The sequence below is a fragment of the Triticum aestivum genome, chromosome 7D (genome assembly GCF_018294505.1).
Source record: "Triticum aestivum cultivar Chinese Spring chromosome 7D, IWGSC CS RefSeq v2.1, whole genome shotgun sequence".
Taxonomy (NCBI): domain Eukaryota; kingdom Viridiplantae; phylum Streptophyta; class Magnoliopsida; order Poales; family Poaceae; genus Triticum; species Triticum aestivum.
The window spans coordinates 635626140-635645040 of record NC_057814.1 but is presented as its reverse complement, the minus strand read 5'-3'; the positions used below and the strand labels follow the sequence as shown (position 1 = coordinate 635645040).

At 41.0% G+C, this 18901-nt stretch overlaps 2 non-coding genes and 1 pseudogene across 2 annotated transcripts; 2 read left to right on the top strand and 1 right to left on the bottom strand.

Annotated features, from left to right (window-relative positions):
• Positions 1-748: 748 nt before the first annotated feature.
• Positions 749-822, top strand: TRNAR-ACG (transfer RNA arginine (anticodon ACG)). The gene has a single exon. It is a non-coding gene; the product is annotated as a tRNA-Arg (tRNA).
• Positions 823-1095: 273 nt separating this feature from the next.
• Positions 1096-1167, bottom strand: TRNAN-GUU (transfer RNA asparagine (anticodon GUU)). Its single transcript has one exon. It is a non-coding gene; the product is annotated as a tRNA-Asn (tRNA).
• An 11302-nt stretch (positions 1168-12469) lies between these two features.
• Positions 12470-18901, top strand: part of LOC123171502 (disease resistance protein RGA2-like) — a 97281-nt pseudogene continuing 90849 nt past the window's right edge.

Below are 18901 nucleotides of genomic sequence, written 5' to 3'. Positions count from 1 at the left end.
GGCTGTTATCTCAACCGCGGGAGGCCCGAACTCGCTAAAATCATACGGGGATGGAGCGACAGAAGTATGGAAATAGGATAATGTAGCGGCGAGACGAGCCGTTTAAATATGTGTCAAGTGGAAGTGCAGTGATGTATGCAGCTGAGGCATCCTAACGAACGAACGATTTGAACCTTGTTCCTACACGGCCTGATCAAATCGATCAGGCACTTGCCATCTATCTTCATTGTTCAACTCTTTGATGAAAAGATGAAAAAACCAAAAAAAGCTCTGCCCTTCCATCTCTTGGATAGATAGAGAGGGAGGGCAGAGGCCTTTGGTGTCCCTTTCAGTCAAGAATTGGGGCTTCACAATTACTAGCCAATATTTATCTCATGCCTTTCCTCGTTCATGGTTCGATATTCTGGTGTCCTAGGCGTAGAGGAACCACACCAATCCATCCCGAATTTGGTGGTTAAACTCTACTGCGGTGACGATACTATAGGGGAGGTCCTGCGGCAAAATAGCTCGATGCCAGAATGATAAAAAGCTTAGCACATCTTATTTGACTTTTTCACTATTTTGAAATAAGAAAAAGATCCAAATCTAAAATGCAAAGGTCGTCTTATTCAAAACCTCAATCATCACATCCCCTCTCTCCCACTTCACACCTCGGAACGCACTGTTCTTATAGAGAGAAAGGCGCTTTCCCATCTTCTTAACCTGAAATGAAGGGGTACCCCCGGGAAGAGATCCAGTGGAGACAGTTGGGCCTGTAGCTCAGAGGATTAGAGCACGTGGCTACGAACCACGGTGTCGGGGGTTCGAATCCCTCCTCGCCCACAGCCTTCCAAAGGGGGAAGGGCCTTTACTTTCCCCCTGAGAGTAGGAAAATCATGATCGGGATAGCGGACGTAAAGCTATTGAACTTAGGTATGCTCTTTCCTTTTGTCGAAGTGGAATCGTAGAACAAAATGTGATAGGATGAGATAGAATGCAATAGAAATAGAAACAAGGATAGCGAACGGGTTACCTACTCCTAAGGGTCAAAGCAAGCCCTTTAATTCAATTCTTTATTCTTACATTAAAATTCTTACATTAAAGAATGAATAAAATCTCCCCAAGTAGGATTCGAACCTACGACCAGTCAGTTAACAGCCGACCGCTCTACCACTGAGCTACTGAGGAACAAGGGGGGATTCGATCTCCTAGAGTTCAACTCCCGCTCTCAACCCATGAACAATATGAGTCCGAAGCTTCTTTCGTAACTCCCATAATTTCTTTGTAGTGGCTCCGTTCCATGCCTCATTTCATAGGAAAGCCCAAAGTGGCTCTATTTCATTCTATTTCACTTCCTAGCACTTCCTATCATTTAATATCCATCCCTTTGGTCTTATTGACATAAGAGATGTCATTTATAGTCTATCTCTTTCTATATATGGAAAGTCAAGAAATTCTCATCGAAACATCGAGAAATTATAGTCTATCCCTTTGGTCGCCGACTGTCGTGGGAACGATTCCGACAATAAGAGAGGGGTAGGATAAAGGAGCATGATCTATCAAGATGCATATGGGTGACACGATGATTTTAGCGAGTTCGGGCCTCCCGCGGTGGAGATAACAACCCTACGTCTCGTGCTCCGGAGAGGCTTTGTTTATCTTAGTATGTATCCAGAGATTACAATGAGAGGGAACGGATCCCCGTAGTCCTAATACTAAAGGTGAAAAGAGAGAGAGATGGAAGAAAGAATGAGAAACTGCCCCCTAGTCTAGTGGTGGGGGGTGGCTTATATAGAGTGCGCCACCCCCTCACCCCTTATGTTACATGGTGGAGCCTCAATGCCATAATGCCTGCCCACTACAAAAACCGTCATGCTGACTATTGGTCTTCGCATATCCGAGTGATACACGGCCGAGTGGAACGAGCTCGTCGAGTGGAGTGCCGTGCTCCGAGTGGTTGTTGCCGTCCGAGTGACTTTCAAGTTGCGGTACATCTGGACGGTGATCTGGCCCAGGTGCCCAGTACAAAGGGTACGGTGTCCATGGGTAGGGTCCTTAGGTCAGGCCTGTTACCCTATCCCCAATACATGTCCTCGTCAGTCACGTCTGTTCTTCAATTTTGGCACCCATGCCCGGATTGCCAGATTGCATTGTAGATCTTCCCAAGACTATGTACATGCAATGCCTTCCTGAAAAACTTATACACACAGAAGCAACAAGACATCATATTTCATCATGCAATTTTTTTACATGAAGAGAAAAATATATTAAGCCATTGAAGGTACAAAGTGTTGTTTCCCTGGATTTCTGCTCGTAACTCTTGGTATATCCTTGTTTCATCAAGCTATCATAACTTTCCGCAACTCACTAATTTCTAATCCAACACTCTCTTTGTTGATAAAAAATCCTTTCAGCTCTTGTAGACACTTCATCTTTTCCAACCTCCAGAACACTGGAGTGAACATCATTTTCAACGATAGATGGCGTAAATTGACAAGATGACTAATGTTTCTAGGCTAATTATAATTACCAGGACAACATTGAAGGGTCAATAGCTTTAACTGATAAAATCCAGATAGTGTGCTAGGCGTAGTTACCACTTCTCATCTACAATAGTGTGATTCTCTTTTTAGGTAAAGGAGGTGGATCAGGCTTGAGAGGTTTTGTGGCAAAGATCTTGGAAAATTAGATTTAGAGAACCTCTAGATCCTTGAAAGTATCTCTCGAGATCTCATGAATAGTTTCTCCATATTTTCTAAAATTATCAAAGCCCGCAAATTCACAAGAGCTATTTTACTCCTTAAAAAAGTACTTCCTCCGATCCATATTAATTGTCGATGATTTAGTACCACGATAATTAATACAGTACGTATTAGAGGGAGTACCACTTTTCTATGATGTACTAGATAATTCCCGCACTTTGCCGCGGGAATGCGCAGACACATATTTATATAATGTACTAAAAACAATTTTCTACATGCCTCATGGATTGTGGTTGGCACAAAATGAATCCCGTGAATAATAAGTCTCAAAGACAAAGAAAATGTCACCAACCATCCAGATGCAAAAGTAGTTTGAATAGTTGTAATATGTGCCTCACTATATTTGTCATCATCCCTAGCACTCCATACTAAGAATCACTCTCATCAATGTGGGAGTTTTTTTTGTTACCTTTAAAAGAACGAAAAGTTCATTTAGAAACTTGGAATCAATAGCACTAACCACCACAATTACTTTGGAACTGCGTCAACCGCAAAATGTTGATCATTAAGTTCGCAACTACATATTATAGAAGAGAAATGTGGAATGGACTTAATAATAGTAAGCATATATATTATGTAGAGTATTATAACAAAACTAAGTGAAAACATCCTCAAAAAATAAGCGAAACAATATTTTACAGAAAAATAACTTAAGTCTGTTTTACCTGTGAAGCATTACGTATCCTAAAGCATCGAACTTCTCCAGCAAATGAAGAAGAAACGTCTCACCTCAATTATGGAGTCCTGCAAACAATAATGAATGGGTCACCTTTTCTGCATTAGACATGAGCACTATCAGTGGCCATCAATGTTAACCGGATGTGAATTGCTTTTGAAATATTCCCTCTACTGCATGGATGCAAACTATATTACAGTCAGTTCTGAACCAATGGCGGATCAAAATATAGTAAGATGCAACATTAAGAGAAAACAGTTCTTTAACATTCAGAGCACTAATATCAGCTTCTTGAGATGGTTCTTACTATATATCGCTGCACAATGAATGTTTGATTTGTTTCCTAACTATTCTTTCCATGCTTACATTTTATTTCCGTTTTTAACTATTAGGCATGCAAAACTTGCCATACAATAAATTCTATTAGTGTTTGATTGTTTTCTGAACTACCACGCTATCTAATACGCATATTTTTTTTCTGTCCTAGCTATCTAATACTGGTATCTAATACATACTAATGAAATTATGTACATACGCGGGTTTATAATCCCAGTAAATTATTTTTGAACTATTACGTTCTATTTTTTCTAACTATTTAATATGAGTACCTAATACATGGGTATGTATATATGCAATGATTTATTCTAGGTTCAATCTAGTAACGAAATTATATACATACGCGGATATGCATATAACTACTAATGAAATTATGTACATACACGGGTATGCATATACCACCTAACGAAAATATACACATACGTGGGTATATATATAACTACAAGTCTGCAAGAAAAATCATCAAAGAAAAAATAGGGTGCAATAATAATTTACCATGCCTTCTCCAAATGGGCAAGACGCATCCGGCAAGAAAAAAATGTCTCGATTAATGAAAAATCAAGATCAGTTAATACTGTTAAAAATAATATGTCAAACTATTAACATAGAATTAGGAAAGCGGATATATGTATTGTATAAAAGGTATTTGACCACCTCTTTGAATCATTTCATGAATCAGTTAATAGGAAAAGAAGTAGGCAAAATTTCAACATATTTAGGATGAGCATATTTAATTCTGTTGCTTCTATATCTATTAGGTGGAGCACTTTTTGTGGCTTCTCTGCAAGTATATATAAATTGATGGCTTAAAATTTTAGTTGTTATATAATGACCTATTAGGAAGAGCACTTTTACAGCAACATGTTGTTCAATGGAAGAGCAAATTGCAACGTTTATACTAATAGCACCGGCAACAGCATTGGTCTAAGATTAGAGGAAAAGGACCGCACCGCAGTGAGTATAACACAACTTAATCTGCAACATAGTTATGTGAAAGGTTTAATTATGGATGAACAAAATTAAGTCTGCTACCAAAACAACTCGTACCCAGTTCAAGAAAAAGAGGCATCACTAATACATATAACATGGCGTGCTTGACAATTTCGTTGGGCATCATGCCATTAGACATGAATATTATTGCTAAATGTGAACTATAATATTCATCACCTCATTCGTGAAAGAAAGTGCAACAGCTCACTGATAAGATGATGTGCCATCCTTATAGGTGGAGCCCTTGTGGTTGTGGAAGTCATCTTTGTTGATTGAGGCGGACTTCTCGACGGTCGCTGCCACTGCCGACAGCTTTGTAACAGAGCAATGATGCATAGATGCCTCACCAGTTGTGTTGTCATCAATGATCTGGGAGTCTGGGCGGCCGGCGATGATATGGCGTTCTGACCCATGTACCGGCGACCAAAGAGATGGAGGCGAGGGATACTGCCGGGCGTACCGGAGGAGCTCTGGAGCGCAGCAGTGGTGTGCCTTCCTTGCCGATCACAGTGGCCGGAAATAGAGATGGAGGTGAGGAAGACTGCCGGGCGTACCGAAGGAGCTCTGGAGCGCAGCAATGGCGTGCCTTCCTTGCCGATCACAGTGGCCGGAAATAGAACCGCGACCCAGCCGTGTCGAGCGGTTGATCTCTGAATTCTGCTTGAGATATGGGAAAGTGATTTCTTTTCTTTCGAGCAACAGAGAGCTAGCCATCATCGACCCTAAGTTGTGTCCTGGTAGGGGAAAATCTTAGCTTTTCTTATGGAGCGTTGCTTGTGTGAGAGGCTTTAGTTTTTGTGTCTTATGAGGGCGATAGAGAGGCGGGATTTATAAGAATTAAGAAGAGGCTATTCGGCTGGCTCTTACTGTTAGAAACGGGACCATCAAGAGAAAGGATGTTCGGCTCTTATGGTGGGAAACAGAACTATTAATGAGGAACGAATCTGCTTTTCTTTTGTTGAACTGTACATGCGTGTCAGTAGTTAACTCAAAAGTAGGAGATTTAATTAGTGCTTAGATAAAAAAAATATGTGGCAGATTGTATGTGTTGTGGGGCATGTGAGATGAGGTGGATAGACTGCATGTCAAGAGAAATAGTATAGTAGGGATGAACTATTTAGGTATTATAGATTACTAATACTCTTGACCATCTAAACACCGATGGCTGGATCAAGGTGAATGTTGACGCTGCAACGGGAAAACAAACAGTACTGGCGATTACTTGTACTTGTGCAGGGGTATTTATAGGAGCATCAAGTGTTACTTATGATGGGATCGTGGATGCTGAAACACTCGAAGCCCTAGCATGCCGTGAGGCTATATCATTAGCGAATGACATACTAGCGAGTAAGGTCAAGGTGGCCATAAACTGCTTGAACGCACTGAACTCAATCCATGAACAACTAGAGGTGTGTACGCACACCCCTAAAAGAAGAGGTCTCTACGTACAGATTATACATGGAATTGTAGCCAGAAGTTCAGGGTTTGAAGCTATCTCCTTTACTCATGAGATGAGATGATCCAACAAGGAGGCTCACTAACTAGCCCGAAGGGCAGTTAGCGATGATATAGATCGTCCCAGTTAACATGTCGTGGAACACACAACAAAAGAAATGTAAACGCCATTAAAGCTGAAAGTGTCTCAAACCGTCAACGCAACTTAAAAAAAATTGGAATGTGTCTCGCCTCCAATGGCATTGGTGCCTCCACCCACTTTAATTGATCCAAAGCTAGGATCACCTTCATTTCAGGAACGTGAAGTTGCATTTGGATTTCAAATGCACCAAATAGTTTCTAAACAATATGAAACACATAGGAATTGGTTTGAGTAAATTTGACTCGATTCTTATTATGTGAAGTTTTTTGTCTCTGTTTTAATTATCCCAACTAGTACATTGTTGTCCTCAGCACCCGTACGCTATAGGCGCTGCCGCCACCTCCACAAGCTCTGCTCCTCGCCCCACTAGGATCCCGCCTAACATCGCAGCACCAGCACAATGTGGAACAGTTTCGTGACGCATCTGCTATGTTTATTTACCACTATCACATGTTTTAGGATTACTGCTATCGACTTCTTTTTTTGCGATCACATGTTGTACTACTATGTTTTTTTTCCTGTGTGCTATTTGGGCTTGATGCGACATATTCCATGTGTTAGGCTGTAAAAAAAAAGAACAAGTTCCAGCTCAACTTGATGAAGTATGAAACTGAAGATCTGCCCTTTCTTTTGAAACTCCCATTTGGGTTCTGTATTTTTAAAAAAAGAAGGAATACCCCTGGCCTCTGCATCTAGGTGATGCACAGCCAGTTTATTAATTATTCTCATAAGACTTAACAAGGAAATACAATGGTAAGTCTGAAGTCACTGTCTAGGCAACATATGTCGCTACTCCTAACTAATTGATGTAGGCATGCTTATAGTCCGGGCCTAATACTACAGACCTCACAGCCAAACCTAACATCTAAGACGACCTGAGGCCCCAACCAAGCCACTTGCCTGTCTGGGGCACACACCGGTCCGGCGTGCTCTCAGAGGCCGCCGCCGCCAACTGCCACCACTCCATCTTCAGAGCTGTACTGATGCATCAACCCTGCCTGCTCTAGCTGTCGTCGACGCCACCACGGTGCCCAACGGCACCACCTCCCTACGCGCGAACAGCTGAGTACGTCACGGTCGCCGCCGGTACACCTTAGCACCATGCCGCCAAGTACCACAAGCCGACACAGCTTGAAGTCTTTGGAAGATCTGTCGTGCATAGCACTTGCCGACCAGTCATGGAATGCGTAGCACCTGTCGGTCAGCATGACTTAACATCTCCACCGAAACTCCATGCAAGACGAAGCCGCTCCACCTCCTGCCTCTAACTTCCAGCGCTGCTGCCCAAACAATGCTCCCAAGAGAGGAATGACACCTCAGTACCATCATCGTCCGATCTTGATTACCAGATCTTAGGGTTTCCCCTGAAGCAGCACGAGTGAGTCGACAGAAGTTACACGATGATGCCTTTATGAAGGCAACGACACAAAACGCCGCCATCGCCAGCCACCGGCAACTCTGTTTCCCAACACGCAACCGGGACTAGATGACGAATCTGTAGATCCGACCTCCCAGCCTCAGGCCAACCATCTCCGGCGGAGGAGGTGGCCACCACCGCCACGCCCAGGGCCTCAGCCCCCGACGTCCTCGAGTTGCAGGTCGATACCAGGGGCAGCAAGCCATTGACGGAAAGGTACACGAGGTTGCGGCCCGTCGAAGCACATCTGGACCCAGATCAAGCGCCGCCGCTGGACCTGCCGCCGTACGCCGCCTCCCCGCACACCCGGCGGCGGGGGGAGGAGGCGCTGGAGTGAACGGGAGGAGGCGGCCGGCGGGGGCGCTCCGGTGCGGCACGGCGGCACCGCACGGGAGCGAGATAGGGCCTTTTGGGTTCTGTATGAGTTTGTGATTTTATTAAAATGAAATACATCTCGAGAGCCCAGCCTAGATTCATCTGGCAGGCCTAGATCGAGACCAAGTCTGGGTTCGGTGCTAATTAGAGAGCCATCACGAGTTCGAGAGCGCGACAGCTATGTGTCACAAGTACTGATACGCTTGGATGGTGGCGGTATTATGTGCCGAGCAGGGTACTCGGCTTACATGAGGCCACGTGGCGCCTTCGTTTCTGTACGGCGGGCGTTATGCATGAAATTACTTCTTTGTAGGGGGCACCGAATCTTATGCAACTAGGACCAGGTAAAAAAAATATGTTAGAAACCAAGATTGCACCGTAAATTATTTGTCAAGTTAAAAAATAAAAATGACTTGGCCTCACCACTGTACCTACGATATTGGAGGCCTTGTGCAAAATTTCAAATTAGGCCGTAGACAAAATATATTTCCTTGTGGGTAATTAAAGATAAATTTTGTAGATATGCCATGCTATTATTGTAATTCCTAAATAATTATATCTTATAAAATTAAAATCCTAAAACTCGGAGTACATAAACCTTCTAGCACTATTTAACACTAAATGCATCCATTTCAAAATATCATACACATTATGCAGGTAAAGTTCTCCATCTTTGACAGCTAATAACAACTAAAAAATATTCAAATTTGTTGGAACGTGCCAATATATTTGAAATGAAAATTCCCCCTTTTTTTAATAATTATCTACTCCATGTGAAAAAATACTAAAAAATGTTATCTATTTTGAGCAGAGCGAGTACATAATCTTCAATTGCTTCTTCATAAGCAACCTTATATGAAATATTATTTCCAACTGCTAAATGTCTTTGTCCGCCGAACGAAAACATAGATTAGGTGGGAGTGAGTGTACAAATTGTTAATTATTCCTATTAATTGTTATCACCACTACTACTAATGCAAAATTAACTCTAATAAGTATGAGCGCTTTGCACAATATGGAACCCATTTGACTTGGAGGCTCTCTGCAGGTGCATTGCCTGCATATTCTTTTGTATATATATACATTGTATTTAAGAAAAATATATTTTATTTAATTGAAAAAATAATTCGTGATTGCTACATGGTATAAAAGTTGGTTGGCTAGACGACCATGAACCCAAGTGATCTGCCGGGTCTATCGTTTTTCCAACACGCGTCAGATGGTCATGGATTGTGTGCTCAAGGATACGATTGGCGTACGTGTTCCCACATCTGATACTCATCAGAGCGGTCTTGATATTGACGCCATCTATTTAAAAGCTCATGCTAACATACCATTTATACAAAATATTTTTACTTCCTTATAACTGATCATATCATATAACCCATACTCGCATACCCATGTACCCTTATGAAATCTAACAAGTACGGAAAATTACCTCTTCACTTTGTCATGACTTTGTGAACTCAAAGTGTGAAGTTGAGTAAGACTCAAACCCCGACCACGACAGAAGAAAGAGAAAGGATGAAAGTCATCTCTATGCCTCAGCCATAGCCTCTATAATGTATGCCATGCTGTGTACCAGATTGATGTGTGCCTCGCCATAAGTCTGGTAGGAAGGTACCAGAGTGATCTAGATTACTGGACAGCGGTCAAGAATATCCTGAAGTATCGAAAGAGGACTAAGGACATCTGTCTTGGTTATGGAGGTGAAGAAGAGCTCGTCATAAAAGGTTTACGTCGATGCTAACTTTGACACTAATCCAGGTGACTCAAAGTCTCAAACCGGATACGTATTTATTTTCAATGGAGGAGCAGTCAGTTGGTGCAGTTCCAAGCAAAGCATCCTAGCGGGATCTACATGTGAAGCGGAATATATAGCTGCTTTGTAAGCAACACAAGGAGTCTCGAAGAAGGAGTTCATATTCAAACTAGGAGTGATACCTAGTGCATCAGATCCAATGACTATCTTTTGTGACAGCACTCGTGCACTTGCCATTGCCAAGGAGCCCAGGTTTCACAAAAAGACCAAGCACATCAAACATCTCTTCAAGTCCATTCGTAATTACATTAAGGATGAAGACATAGAACTTTGCAAAGTACATAAGGATCTGAATGTGACAGACCCGTTGACTAAACCACTTCCACGAGAAAAATGTGACCAACACCAGGATTCCGTGGGTGTTAGATTCATAACTATGTAAACTAGATTACTGACTCTAGTGCAAGTGGGAGACTGTTGGAAATATGTCCTAGAGGCAATAATAGAATGGCTATCATCATATTTCGTGTTCATGATAAATGTTTATTATTCGTGCTAGAATTGTATTGCCTGGAAACTTAACACTACTAGGGAAAACCTTATACATGGAAGCTTATTAGTAGCGCCAGATAAAATGGGACGCTACTGCTAATTTACAGTAGCGCTGGCTTGTCGAACGTGCTATAGATAACCATTTAGCAGTAGCACGGGTATGCTATACATCGCTGCTGCTAAGTGGTGGCCACGTTACCCACCAGTCTAGGTATAGTAGTAGCGCGTTTACTGTATAGGCGCTACTGATAAGGAGGTAGCAGTAGCGCCATAAACAGACATGCGCTACTACTACTGCTACGTTATCCTCTTTCCTCACCTCGGTCCTAACTCTCCCTATCCTCACTCACTCACTCTCCCTCTCTCACCATCGCCGCATTGTCGTCGTGCTCCTCCCGTCGTCCCCCGCATTGTCGCCGTCCTTCGCGAGCTCATCCTCCACGCCTCCGCCGACAACCTAGGTGAGCACGCCCAGCCCTTCTCCCTCCTCCTCCAGCCGCCACCGGCCCTCCTCCCTCCTCCTCCACCCGCCGCCGTCCCTCCTTCCTCCTCCTCTAGCCGCCGCTGGCCCTCCTCCCTCCTCCTCCTCCCTCATCCTCCCTCCTAGCTCCCTTATTTGACTAAATTAGTTTCTAGTTTGTAGTTTACTGAAGTAGTTTGTAGTTTATAGTTCCTACATTAGTTTGTATTTTACTACATTTAGTTTGTAGAATTTTTAAAAATGTCATGTACTTGTCATATTCTAAAATTGGGCCATTTTTTAGGGTTCATGGTATATTTTCAAATATATTTCAGCAATCAAACTCTAAGTTATATTGTGAAATTAGGGCCTTTTTCTATGGTTCAAGAAGTAGACAGTAGGTAAAGAAATCACGGCATTTTTCTAGGGTTCGGGAAACAAATTGCAGATAGTAGAAATTTTTATTTGGAATCAAATTGGATATTTACTTGATAGCTTATAGGATTTCACTAAGTCCTTTGTAATGCTTGGATAGATAGATGGATAGACAGATGGTTTAAACTTAGTTTTTTTAGTAATGCTTTGGATAGATAGATAATGTTTTTGTTTATATTTTGTTTTGGCATAAATAAAGGAGCCCCTGCATAATCCGCACCGTCGTCCCCATCACCGACCCCCTCCGACCTCGTGGTGAGACCAGCCAAATCCCCATGTCGGTGATGATGTAGATGTTTTGATTGATGTAGTAGAGTAGTAGATGAGTAGCTGTGACAATGTGATGAAGCTAGTTTTTTTTGAGAAAATATCCGTGAGGCTACGCCCTGTTATATGCGCTTTAGTTTCATTATCAATGCAGAGAACACCTCCGAGTGGCCTATGTTTTGCCGGAGTGTTGATTAATTTCCGTTCCGGCAAATTTCAGGCGCTCGATATGTCCTTTTTAGCAAAGGTCTTGCCGGATTTTTCCGTGAATTTTAGCATGGCTTGTGCTAGAATGTAGGAAATATCGAGTGCGTTGGATTTGCCAGAAAGAGAACTAAACGACATTTTGGGTTGACTTTAAGTCTGTCGCGGCTCCATACATGACAGGCAAAAAAACAGTGAGGGAGAGTGTCCACCATATATGAGAGAAGAAGAATCCCGACTGTTGTTGTGAGGGGAGCTTCTTCTTCATTCAAAGGTGCTAGACATTTAGGTGTAATGCACTTTCGAATGAAAGTAGGAGCTTCCATTACCGACGGTCGCAAATGTCAGAGAGGAAGAAGAATCTCGACTGTTGTCGTGGGGGTCGCTTCCTCTTCCTTCCGCTCATGATATACCTTGGTAATGCACGAGTGAAGGAGGGAGAGCTACCATCACCGACGGTCGAAATATATACACCATGTGAGTTGAGTGTTTTCAAGAAAAGACCTGACAGACCGATTGTAAACCCGTGATGAATAATAATGATCTAATTAGGTTTTGTAGTATATATATTGAATTTCAGAACTTTAATCTTTCAATTATGAAGATAGGAAATGTATGAAGACGACGATAGGATCCCTGAGTGCGAGTAGCGCGGCAATGACCGGGGTCTGTGCGACAGGCCTCACCTGGAAGGCGGATGATGCTTCAGTATTAAGCTCGACGAGACCTTCAATGTTTATACGGTACGCAACGACGGCAAGTATTTTTACCATAATTAAGCATAACTTATGTTTCTTCAACGTGTAATTTCCGCTTTCTACAATCCGACTAGTGCATCCCCTTCCATGCAAGACGTTATGTCTTGGAGAAGCTGGATTTCAAAGATCATGAGAATAGGCAGAAAAAGTGAGTTCACCTCAGGACCCATCATGGTTATGCTTTTAACGTAAAGCTGTACAATGTGGTGACCGACTCTTGGTTGCTTGAATTGGGCAGCACTTTGCAAAGCGTATGGTTTTCAGGAGGGTATTCATGTCACCTTTGATCTTGGTGATGATCCTAAAGATGACATGGATGAAGATAATGTTGACGAAGCTAATATCGACATTTGGGCCGATGATCATATGCTTCCACTTCTACCTCTATGTGAGTTTCTCAAACATATTCAATAAGTAATTTATATTTTTTTTATAAAAATAGTTGACAACTTATTTCCATTCTTCAAGAAATGTACGGAAAGTAGTAGACAAAACCTACTGCAGTTATTTGTCTGAGCTAACTTGCGAGGAGATAAATCATTTTGTTTCATGGATTAATGATGTTGAGGCTTTTAATATGAGTCAACATATCCCTCCAAGTTATGGTACGTGCCACTAGTGCACGTGTTGAACTACGGAAACATCCATCGAGATATCATGCTAAGATTTTTCCTATTATGTCCCGGTGCATTTTTTTGCATATATCCTTCTTAAGCTAAATTAGATTTTGCTAAGTATGTTATTATGATGTTCTTTAACAGCAACCTCTGGTGGATTGTGTACCTCATCATATGGAAATGAAAGGTGACATGAACATTAAGCTTACGTCCAAGGTGGCCTATGCTTCACCTCAGTGCATACATGATTCATCAAAGTGATGGCGTCCTCACAATAAAAGACTGGAGAAATTTTTTGAATGATCACAGAGAACTACTTGGGGCAACATCAAGCGCAGCGCACAAATTAATGGGAGACATGTTCATCTGTATTCTCCATAATGGAGAATTAGGGGTTTACCTGTTTTTTGCTATTTTACCTTCGAGAGATTAGGAGGTCTTAGGTAGTTATGTGCTACATTGTGCTAGAATTATGAGTTGGTTCTTATATGACTATGATGATGAGTTGTTATCATGATGATGATGAGTTATGAGCTACCGTGTGCTAGAATGATGAGCTAGTTCTTATATGACTATGACGATGAGTTGTTATCATGATGATGATGAGTTATGTGCTACCTTGTGCTAGAATGTTGAGCTTGTTCCTATATATATGACTACGATGATGAGTTGTTATTATAATGATGATGATTATGTATGAGTTCTTATATGAATATGATGATGAGTTATTATGATCATATTGAGTTATTATGTCATTGGTGGAAGAAACACGGATTAGATTCATGTGACAAAAAGTTGGATTAGTCGTCCTACTAATCAAACTTTTGGTCACATGAATCTAATCTGTGTTTCTTTCACCTAATAATATAATAAGTCAACATGATCATATTGATATAAAAATCCCTCATGTGACCAAAATTTGTATAATGATGTATAAATACAAAGGAAAATATGCGGCAGAAAAAATAACTCAGAAACTAATAACAGTAGCGAGGGGCATGACTTTAGCAGCAGCGTGTGATAACCCACGAGTATAGTGGATCAGCTGTAGCCTCTTTCGATAAGTAAGAGTGTCGAACCCAACGAGGAGCTAAAGGTAGAACAAATATTCCCTCAAGTTCTATCGACCATCGATACAACTCTACGCACGTTAACGTTCGCTTTACCTAGAACAAGTATGAAACTAGAAGTACTTTGTAGGTGTGATAGGATAGGTTTGCAAGCTAATAAAGAGAACGTAAATAAAAAGTAGGGGCTGTTTAGATAAAGACACAGCTAAGTTAGTTTTAGTAGAGAGCTTTTTGTCACAAGAAAGTCATTTGTCCCTAGGCAATCGATAACTAGACTGGTAATCATTATTGCAGTTTTATAAGAGGGAGAGGCATAAGCTAACATACTTTCTATTCTTGGATCATATGCACTTATGATTGGAACTCTAGCAACCATCCGTAACTACTAAAATATCATTATGGTAAAACCCAACCGTAGCATTAAAGTATCAAGTCCTCTTTATTCCCATACGCAAACAACCTACTTACTCGGGTCTGTGCTTCTGTCACTCACGCCACCCACCATAAGCAAATCATGAACATATTACAAACCCTACAACGGGGATCCCTCACACTTGCGCGACACGGAGAGAACCATAGGAGAGCACCAATAATAAAACATGCAACTCAAACCAATCACGATAATCATTCAACCCATAGGACAAAACGGATCTACTCCAACATCATAGGATAGCCATACATCATTGGGAAATAATATATAGCGTTGATCACGATGTTCAAGTAGAGATTACAGCGGGGAGAAGAGGTGTTACACCGCTGCATAGAGGGGGAGAGAGTTGGTGATGACGGCGGCGAAGTTGTTGGTGTAGATCTTCGTCACGATGATGGCCCTCCTCCTTCTTCTTCTTCCTTGACCTCCCCCCTAGATGGGAGGAGGGTTTCTCCTCTGGTCCTTGGCCTCCATGGCGGCGGAGGAGCGAGAGCCCCTCCAATATTGGATCTCTCTCTCTATACCTTCTATTTCTGCGCTCCCAGATTTTGGCCTTTCACCGTTTCTTAAATACCCGGAGATCCGTAACTCCGATTGGGCTGAAATTTTTACATGATTTCTATCCGGATATTAGCTTTCTTGCGGCGAAAGAAGGGCCCCAACCGCCTTACGGAGTGGCCACGAGGGTTAGGGGCGCACCCCCTATCTCGTGGACTCCTCGGGCATCGTCTCTGTTGATTCTTTTTCCCAAACATCACATATATTCCAAAAAAGTCTCTGTAAGTTTTTATCACATTTGGACTCCGTTTGATATGGATTTCCTGCGAAACAAAAAACATGCAACAAACCGGAACTGGCACTGGGCACTGGATCAATATGTTAGTCCCAAAAATAGTTTAAAAAGTTGCCAAAAGTATGTAAAAGTTGTAGAATATTGGCATGGAACAATCAAAACTTATAGATACGACGAAGACGTATCAACATCCCCAAGCTTAATTCCTGCTCGTCCTCGAGTAGGTTAATGATAAAAAAGATAATTTTTGATGTGCAATGCTACCTAGCATAATCTTGATCATATAATCTAATCATGGCATGAATATTAAGACACGAGTGATTCAAAGCAACAGCCTATCGTTTGACATTAAGTCAATAATACTTCAAGCATACTAATAAAGCAATCATGTCTTTTCAAAATAACATGGCCAAAGAAATTTATCCCTACAAAATCATATAGTCTAGCTATGCTCCATCTTCACCACACAAAATATTCAAATCATGCACAACCCCGATGACAAGCCAAGCAATTGCTTCATACTTTTGATGTTCTCAAACCTTTTCAACTTTCACGCAATACATGAGTGTGAGCCATGGATATAGCACTAGAGGTGGAATAGAATATGAGGTTGTGGAGAAGACAAAAAAAGGAGATAGTCTCACATCAACTAGGTGTATCAACGGGCTATGGAGATGCCCATCAATAGATATCAATGTGAGTGAGTGGGGATTGCCATGCAACGGATGCACTAGAGCTATAAGTGTATGAAAGCTCAAAAACAAATTAAGTGGGTGTGCATCCAACTTGCTTGCTCATGAAGACCTAGGGCGTTTTGAGGAAGCCCATCGTTGGAATATAGAAGCCAGGTTCTATAATGAAAAATTCCCACTAGTATATGAAAGTGACAAAATAGGAGACTCTCTATCATGAAGATCATGGTGCTACTTTGAAGCACAAGTGTGGAAAAAGGATAGTAACATTGTCCCTTCTCTCATTTTTTTCTTTTTTTTCTTTTTTTTCCTTTTTTTTCCTTTTTTTCTTTTTTTTCTTTGGCTTCTTTGGCCTCTTTTTTTATTTTGGCTTCTTTGGCCTCTTTTTTTCCTCACATGGGACAATGCTCTAGTAATGAAGATCATCACACTTTTATTTACTTACAACTCAAGAATTACAAACTTCATATCTAGAACAATATGACTCTATATGAATGCCTCTGGTAGTGTACCAGGATGTGCAATGATCTAGCATAGCAAAGATATCAAAAAAGGACAATCCATGAAAATATCATGCTAGCAATCTTACAATCATGCAAAGGACTTTGGCAATGAATGCTCAAGTCATGTATTTGATGATGGTGGAAGTTGCATGGCAATATATCTCGGAATGGCTATGGAAATGCCATAATAGGTAGGTATGGTGGCTGTTTTGAGCAAGATATAAGGAGGCTTATCTGTGATAGAGCGGATCGTATCACGGGGTTGGGATGCACCGATGAATTTTGCACCAACTCTCGAGGTGAGAAAGGGCAATGCACGGTACCGAAGAGGCTAGCAATGATGGAAGGGTGGGAGTGCGTATAATCCATGGACTCAACATTAGTCATAAAGAACTCACATACTTATTGCAAAAGTCTATTAGCTATCGAAACAAAGTACTACACGCATGCTCCTAGGGGGATAGATTGGTAGGAAAATACCATCGCTCGTCCCCGACCGCCACTCATAAGGAAGACAATCAAAAAGCAAATCATGCTCCGACTTCGTTACATAACGGTTCACCATACGTGCATGCTACGGGAATCACAAACTTTAACACAAGTATTTCTGCAATCCACAATTACCCACTAACATGACTCTAATATCACCATCTTTATATCGCAAAACTATTGCAAGGAATCAAACATATCATATTCAGTGATCTACAAGTTTTATGTAGGATTTTATGACTAACCATGTGAATGACCAATTCCTGTCAACTCTCTTGAATAAATATAAGTGAAGCTTGAGAGTTTAATTCTTTCTACAAAAGATATGCCCACGCTCTAACAAATATAAGTGAAGCAAAAGAGCAGTGTACAAATGGCGGTTTTCTATGTGTAGGGAAACAGAAAATCCAAACTTCAAATGATATAAGTGAAGCACATGAAGCATTCTATAAAGCCGTACTCAAAAGATATCAGTGAAGTACAAAGAGCATTCTATAAATCAACCAAGGACTATTTCATATCAGCATGGTGCATTACTAAAAGAAAAATAAAAATCACACGACGCTCCAAGATTTACGCATATCATGTGACGAATCAAAATATAGCTCCATGTAAAATTACCAATGATCGTTAGAAGAAAGAGGGGATGCCTTCCGGGGCATCCCCAAGCTTAGGCTCTTGCCACTCCTTATTCCTTCATCCATTGTGATCTCACCCAAAACTTGAAAACTTCGATCACATAAAACTTAACAAAACCCTCACGAGATCCGTTAGTATAATAAAACAAATCACCACTTTAAGTACAGTTGCAAACTCATTCATATTTTGTTTTTGAATTTTAGCTACTGTATTATTACTTCTCCATGGCTTATACCACCGATAAAATTGATAGTTTCATCAAAACGAGCAAAACAATGCATAAAAAACAGAATATGTCTTAAACAGGACAGTCTGTAGCAATCTGAACATCTACCATACTTCTGTAACTCCAAAAATTCTGAAAAATTAGGACAAAATAAACAATTTGTATAGAAGTATACTGTGCAAAAATTTTCAGAAGCATTTGAATTTCCAGTAAAAAATGTAAATTTACGCGCTACAGACAAAGTTTCTGTTTTTCCACCGCACAAACCAAACAAGCAATCTAATCATCCTAGAGGCAAATCTTGCCGCATTATTTTGATAATACAATGTATTTATACAAGGGGATAATTATTTTTGTTGAAAAGTTTCTGTAATTAAGATTCACAGAGTTTCCATCGGCATGAACAAAGTTCAAGGCATGCTTAACAATGCTCGTCACCCTCACTTTCACTTTTCTTTTTGAAAAAGTTTAGGTTCCCCTCTTTATTTTTTTGTTTTTAAACTTTACAAAAGCACTCAAAAGAAATAAATGACTCTCTAAAACTTCTGGGTTGTCTCCCAGATAGCGCTTTCTTTAAAGCCATTAAGCTAGGCATATAGTGCTCAAGTAATGGATCCACCCGGATCCCAAGGTATATCAAAGCCAATTTTATTTAGAAATTATTTGGCATTTAGTAGTGAGCACAAAGCAACATAAATCATGCAATGACGAAGTTTATCTCTCTTCCTATGCATCGGCATGTCATACAAGAACAATTCATGCACATCAAGTAAAGGCCAATACATAGCATAAGTAGTTTCTTGCAATTTTATCATGTTGGAAACATAGATAGGTGGAGATGTAGTTCCTCTCTCATAATAATTGCAAGTAGG